Genomic DNA, 7,602 nt, shown 5'->3' on the forward strand with positions numbered 1-7,602 from the left:
ATTGCTGGTGCATCATCAGGATTTCTGTGGGGACTGCAGACTGGAGAACTGCACGTCCAGCTCTGCAGCAAGTTACAATAAAACATACCTGGCATGAGAAGTTTAAACGGAGAATTTTGATTGTGTCTACAATTAGATTAATAGTGGACTGGTTAATATTGGATAGCATGGTGAACTACTTAGTCCATATATTTAAGGTAAAAAAAAAATTTAAGATTGCTCTGAAGTATGAGAGGAGAACTCATTGAAAGATATAAAGTGAGGGTCATTTGCAAAACAAAATAATGGCCTTGCAAAATTTACAGCATGCTACCCAAAAATCAGGGAAGGGAAGATATGTCCATTGGCTGAGGAAACTAGAACCAGTTTCAACAGTCTCAGAATACAAGGGGTGATTGATAAGTCCGTGGCCTAAGGTAGAAGGAGATGAGTTATACAGTTCTCGTTACATGCAGTTCATCTCTAGTGATTATGCAGAACGTTTGAAGTTAATAGCTCATCAGTTAATAATGCATGAGGGGCGATTGATGTTCATGGCCTAAAGTAGAAGGAGATGTTATTAACTTCAAACTTTCTGCATTATCACTCATAGAGTTGAACTGCATGTAATGAGAGCTGTATAACTCATCTCCCTCTACCTTAGGCCACAGACTTATCAATCACCCCCCATAACTAGAGCCACTGGCTTATATGATGTAAAATTTGTTGCTTGCTTTGTGACAGCACACAGTTACTATGAGCTACAAAAATAAATAAATGCACAAAAGGTGAATAATGAGGTTGTTCTCGCACTGGAGGAACTCAGCAGGTCAGGCAGCATCTATGGAGAGGAGTAACAGTCGACATGTCAGACAGAGACCCTTCATTAGGACTCACTGGAATGCATCGGATAGTATTCCTGGGTTCACGGATTGCTCAGAAATCTGGTGATGGAGGGGAAGAAGCTGTTTCTAAAATGGTGTGTGTACGCTTAAGGCTCCTTGTACCTCCTCCCTGCCGGTAGCAATGAGAAGAGGGATGGTGAGGGTCCTTAATGATGGACACCATATTTCTGAGGCATCACCTTTTAAGGATGTCCTCGATGGTGGAGGGAGGCTTGTGCCCTTGATGGAGCTAGCGGAACCTGCAACCCTCTGCAGCCTCATGTGATTATAACACGTCTATGTTTATTTATGTACTCGTTTCAGATAAATTCAGTGAGAGCAAATTCTATTCTACATCTCAGATTTTTGGGTAGCGTGCTGTAAGCTTTGTAAGGGCAACTTTTTGTTCGGCAAACGACCCTAACTTGGGAGATGCCTGTATTACACTGCACAAAGTATTCAGGAATTGAATATCTGAAACGTGCTCAATATGCACCCAATACAAATGGCTCTCAAATCTGTGGTGTTACCACTGTATAAAATTAGGATTAATAAAATTCAAGGATCAACTTTATTCAGTGTATGTGTGTGTGTGCGTGCGTGTGTGTGTGTGTGTGTGTGTGTGTGTGTGAGGGGGGGGAGGGGCCTCCATCAATCAGGGTCAAACATGGATATTGTGTCCTAGCTGTCTAGGTATGCAAGCCAGGGCAGTACGATATGGAGAGCAAGCTGCCCATGTAGCAAGCTCCCCCACTCTGTGCATCTGATGAACCAAAAGGAACAGCAGAGGCCAATACAGTTGGCATCACAGGAGTTGCCAGTCAGTGTTGAGCTCAGTGTAAGACGGCTTTAGGAACTCCAGCTCTGGAGTTTTCCCTCGGGGTTAACTCCCAAAGACTATACCCCATGAGCGGGTATAGCTGCAAGGCAGCGGAGGTTTGAGATCAGAGTTTTCCTTCTCCTAGATGAGCTGCCAACCAGAGCTGATGAGCCCCATCTGCCCGAAGCAACTAGTTTTAAGGCACCAGTAACTCACCTTTGCCCCTTCTCCTGTCAGTAGAATCGGTTCCATCGGGCTTCGTAGCTAAGCCACATGTGAAGGCCAGGAGCTGTTTGGGGTGCACATGAATGGGAGCATTTAATAGGTAGTGGCAGCTTATCCTGACCACCACCCTCAGCAATAAGAACCTCAAGGAACCTCATTTACATGAATTAGGAATTTGCTGTGGTGTGTTTGTGCAACGTGCAACAAAAAAAGAACATTTAACACCGAAAAAAATAAAGAACTTTATTAAAAATCGTGTTAGAGACTGAAGTATGGCTATGAAATAAAATGTGTATAAATACGTAAACACCAACATGTAGAAATGGGATGAGGAAAAATGCCTTTAGCCAGAAGGTGGTGAGTGTGTGGAGATTATTGCCACAGGCGGCTGTGGAGTCCAAGTCACTGGGTATATTTAAAACAGAGGTCGATATGTTCTTGATTAGTCGGGGCATCAAAAGTTATGGGGAGAAGGCAAGAGAATGGGTATGAGAGGGATGATAAATCAGCCCATGATTGAATGGCGGAGCAGACTCAATGGGCTGAATGGTTTAATTCTGCTCCTATGTCTTATGGTCTAATGTTATTAACAATGTAAAGAGTGCTATAAAACATTGTTTAGCATGTTCATAGAGTAGTACAGCGAAAGCGGTAATAGATAAAGGGGGTGGGGGAAGGGGTAACTAGAATAGTTTACTAGATTAACTGCCTGTAGAAAGAATCTTTTTAAGATGGTGTGAAGTTTTTGTTTTAATAGCGCTTTCCAGAAGGGAACTTTGGGAAAAGACAGTTTGTGGTGTGGAAAGTGTCCACAATGATTTTTCCTGCCTGAATCTTTGTCTTGGACACATACAAGTTCTGTGGTGATGGTAAATGCAGCCAATGACATTTTCTGAGCTGACATTCACTGTAGTTTTTGTGCATTGTGAGAGGATACTGTACCAAGCCAGACAGTAATGGCTGATGTGAGAATGCTGTCTATGATGTCAGTGTAGAATTGCACCAGGATCCTCTGGGGAAGATGGAATTTTACCAACTGCCACAAGTACATCCTCCGCTGAGCCTTTTTGTTAATGAAGGAGATACGGTTCTCCCACAAAAGGTCCTGCAAAATAATGATGTACAGGAACCTGAATGTTGTCTCTCTACAGCAGCGGTTTATGCCAGGAACCAATACCATTAAGCAAGGGATCTGTGGACCCCAGGTTGGAAACTCCTACTCTAGAGAGAGGAAATTTCTCTCTATATTGAAGATATCCTTCTCAATCTACAGGAGAAAGCAAATTTATATGTTTGATTAGAATGAGCAGCGTCCAGTTAGTCATAGCAAGGTTATGCTGTGCCTTGTGCATAAAGTGTGTCCGGTTTGAAGAAAGAGGCAATGGAAAACAATGAGAGGAAATTATCTGCTGCTGCTTTCTTGGGTTTGACCAGCATTTACTTCACAGGGTTATACACTCAGCTGCCACCTCATTGGATACACCAGTACACCTCTTGTTCATGAAAATATCTTATCACAATCATGTGGCAGCAACTCAATACATGAAAGCATGCAGACGTGACCAAGAGGCTCAGTCATTGTTTGTCACAAATATCAGAACGGGGAGGAAATGTGAGAAATGCGATCTGACTGACTTTGACCATGTTGGTACCTGATAGAGTGGTTTGAGTATCTCAGAAACTGATGATCTCCAGGGATTTTCACAAAGAGAAACTACTTTACAGAGAATGGTCCCAAAAAAACCTAGCGAGTGGCAGTTCTGTGGGTGAAATAGCCTGGTTAAAAAGAGAGGTCAGAGGACAGTGGCCAGGCTGGCTCTAGCAGACAGGACAACAACAGTAAACCAAACAGCCATATGTTACAACAGTCGTATGCAGAAGAGCCTGAACATCGCAGTTTGAAGTGGATGGACTGCAGCTGCAGGAGAACACGGACATATACTCAGTGGGCTCATAATTAGGTACAGAAGGTATAGTGGTATAATGAGACAACTACAAATTACCCTATTTTGGTGGAAAGAAAGTTTCAAGCCTAATGCCATGATCATCAGCATTTTTTTAGCAGTGAAATATTCGCAGTCTGCGTTTGCTATGACTTTCCAGCTATTGAACAACTTTGAAGTGCCTGTAAAGAAACTCTAGATCTTAAGAGTGTTTTGACCAGTCTAGATATTTATATAAATCTTTGGTATGTCTAGGAAGCAAACATGGAATGCTTCCAGCAACTGATCTTATCGTGTGGTTTCACAACGGTGACGGGAATCTACATCCCACCATGTATATTCTTACAGTAGTTAACTTTAATTACTTTGAATATAAAAAGTGGGAACTGATTCCCAACTTTAATGCTAAACCAAGTTATAATCAACAGAGGTAAGACTTTTCTGGAGTCTTACAAGTATATTCTGCGACCAGCAGCCACAGAAGATCTCAGCCCATTCATTAAGCATGTGCTCTTGATGTGCATGCACCACGTATGATCATTTGAAAAAAATATCATCCTATAATTTTGGCTTGTTAATTTCCTTTTTATTTTTAAATTATTTTCAGAACACTTATAGCCCGATTTTCTCCCTTCAAAGGCAGTAAACAAATTCAGATTGAAAAGGAAAATAACTTCAGAAAGCTGACAGGACCTGATTAAATTTTAAAAAAAACATTGCTCATTAAAAAAGCTGTCAGTCAAGTACATATTTCAATAAATTACAAAATCTATTTGAGTTAGACTATAATATGATTAGTCTGAATATGACTGCATGCAATATTCTACACAATATAATGAAATAAAAAAGACAGTTTAATCTACATTCAGTGACCACTTTATTAGGTACGCCTGTATACCTGCTTGTTAATGCAAATATCTAATCAGCCAATCATGTAGCAGCAAACTCAATGCATAAAAACATGCATATACGGTGAAGAGGGTCAGCTGTTGTTCAGACCAAACATCAGAATGGGGAAGAAATTGGATCTAAGTGACTTTGACTGTGGAATAATTGTTGGTGCCAGATGGGGTGGTTTGAGTATCTCAGAGACTGCTGATCTCCTGGGATTTTCACATACTACAAAACCCAAATTTACAAGGAATGGTGCAATGAACAAAGAAGCATCCAGTGAGTGGCAGTTCTGTAGATGAAAATGCCTTGTTAATGAGAGAAGTCAGAGGACTGCTTCAAGCTGTTAGGCAGGAGACAGTAACTCAAATAGTCAGATGTTACAACAGTGGTGTGCAGAAGAGCATCTCTGAATGCACAACACGTCGAATCTTGAAGTGGATGGGCTACCTCAGCAGAAGATAACAGCCGGTTCCACTCTTGTACCGAATAAAGTGGCCACTGGATGTATTTTCCTGAAATTCTGGCTATGGAGGCTGAAGGTTCAGCTGTCAGTAATAAAATGGCAGGCACACAGTGATCCAGACTTCACCTACAGCGTCAAGCTAAGAGAGTTACAATGGAGGGTAGACTAAAAACAAAGAGAAATTTGTAGAAAATGACAAGGTTTTCATATTTATGTATTGGCTCAGCAGTTTGAGGAGACGTCCATGAGAACAGGGCTGATGGGTGGAAGGAATTTAGTATTGGCTAGGCTGAGTGCTTCCTTCCCTCAAACTGCACTCTACCTTCCTTTGTCTATCTCCATCAGCATTATCATAAACATTCTTCTGATGCCAGGGATCTTGAGCAATGCACACAAAATGTTGGATAAAATGGACCGAAATAGGTAGTGAAAATCTTGGACTAAGACCAATCGTCAGAACTGGAAAGGAATGAAGCAGATGCCGGAATAAGAAGGCGGGGGGAGGAAAGAATACAAGCTGGGAGGTGACATCAGGTGAGGTGGGTGAGTTGGGGAGGGGAGGAAGCTGGGAGGTGACATCAGGTGAGGTGGGTGAGTGGGAGGGGAGGAAGCTGGGAGGTGACATCAGGTGAGGTGGGTGAGTTGGGGAGGGGAGGAAGCTGGGAGGTGACATCAGGTGAGGTGGGTGAGATGGAGGGGAGGAAGCTGGGAGGTGACATCAGGTGAGGTGGGTGAGAGGGAGGGGAGGAAGCTGGGAGGTGACATCAGGTGAGGTGGGTGAGAGGGAGGGGAGGAAGCTGGGAGGTGACATCAGGTGAGGTGGGTGAGTCGGGGAGGGGAGGAAGCTGGGAGGTGACATCAGGTGAGGTGGGTGAGAGGGAGGGGAGGAAGCTGGGAGGTGACATCAGGTGAGGTGGGTGAGAGGGAGGGGAGGAAGCTGGGAGGTGACATCAGGTGAGGTGGGTGAGAGGGAGGGGAGGAAGCTGGGAGGTGACATCAGGTGAGGTGGGTGAGTTGGGGAGGGGAGGAAGCTGGGAGGTGACATCAGGTGAGGTGGGTGAGTTGGGGAGGGGAGGAAGCTGGGAGGTGACATCAGGTGAGGTGGGTGAGAGGGAGGGGAGGAAGCTGGGAGGTGACATCAGGTGAGGTGGGTGAGTTGGGGAGGGGAGGAAGCTGGGAGGTGACATCAGGTGAGGTGGGTGAGTCGGGGAGGGGAGGAAGCTGGGAGGTGACATCAGGTGAGGTGGGTGAGTCGGGGAGGGGAGGAAGCTGGGAGGTGATATCAGGTGAGGTGGGTGAGATGGAGGGGAGGAAGCTGGGAGGTGACATCAGGTGAGGTGGGTGAGAGGGAGGGGAGGAAGCTGGGAGGTGACATCAGGTGAGGTGGGTGAGAGGGAGGGGAGGAAGCTGGGAGGTGACATCAGGTGAGGTGGGTGAGAGGGAGGGGAGGAAGCTGGGAGGTGACATCAGGTGAGGTGGGTGAGTTGGGGAGGGGAGGAAGCTGGGAGGTGACATCAGGTGAGGTGGGTGAGAGGGAGGGGAGGAAGCTGGGAGGTGACATCAGGTGAGGTGGGTGAGAGGGAGGGGAGGAAGCTGGGAGGTGACATCAGGTGAGGTGGGTGAGTGGGAGGGGAGGAAGCTGGGAGGTGACATCAGGTGAGGTGGGTGAGTGGGAGGGGAGGAAGCTGGGAGGTGATATCAGGTGAGGTGGGTGAGAGGGAGGGGAGGAAGCTGGGAGGTGACATCAGGTGAGGTGGGTGAGAGGGAGGGGAGGAAGCTGGGAGGTGATATCAGGTGAGGTGGGTGAGTGGGAAGGGAGGAAGCTGGGAGGTGACATCAGGTGAGGTGGGTGAGTGGGAGGGGAGGAAGCTGGGAGGTGACATCAGGTGAGGTGGGTGAGAGGGAGGGGAGGAAGCTGGGAGGTGATATCAGGTGAGGTGGGTGAGTGGGAAGGGAGGAAGCTGGGAGGTGACATCAGGTGAGGTGGGTGAGTTGGGGAGGGGAGGAAGCTGGGAGGTGACATCAGGTGAGGTGGGTGAGAGGGAGGGGAGGAAGCTGGGAGGTGACATCAGGTGAGGTGGGTGAGTGGGAGGGGAGGAAGCTGGGAGGTGATATCAAGTGAGGTGGGTGAGTTGGGGAGGGGAGGAAGCTGGGAGGTGACATCAGGTGAGGTGGGTGAGTTGGGGAGGGGAGGAAGCTGGGAGGTGACATCAGGTGAGGTGGGTGAGTCGGGGAGGGGAGGAAGCTGGGAGGTGACATCAGGTGAGGTGGGTGAGTTGGGGAGGGGAGGAAGCTGGGAGGTGACATCAGGTGGGAAGAGGTAAGGGGCTGAAGAAGTAATCTGATTGGAGAGGACAGTGGTCCATAGGGAAAAGGGAAGGAGACAAGTACCAG

The sequence above is a fragment of the Hemitrygon akajei genome, chromosome 1, assembly GCF_048418815.1.
Source record: "Hemitrygon akajei chromosome 1, sHemAka1.3, whole genome shotgun sequence".
NCBI classification, from domain to species: Eukaryota; Metazoa; Chordata; class Chondrichthyes; order Myliobatiformes; family Dasyatidae; genus Hemitrygon; species Hemitrygon akajei.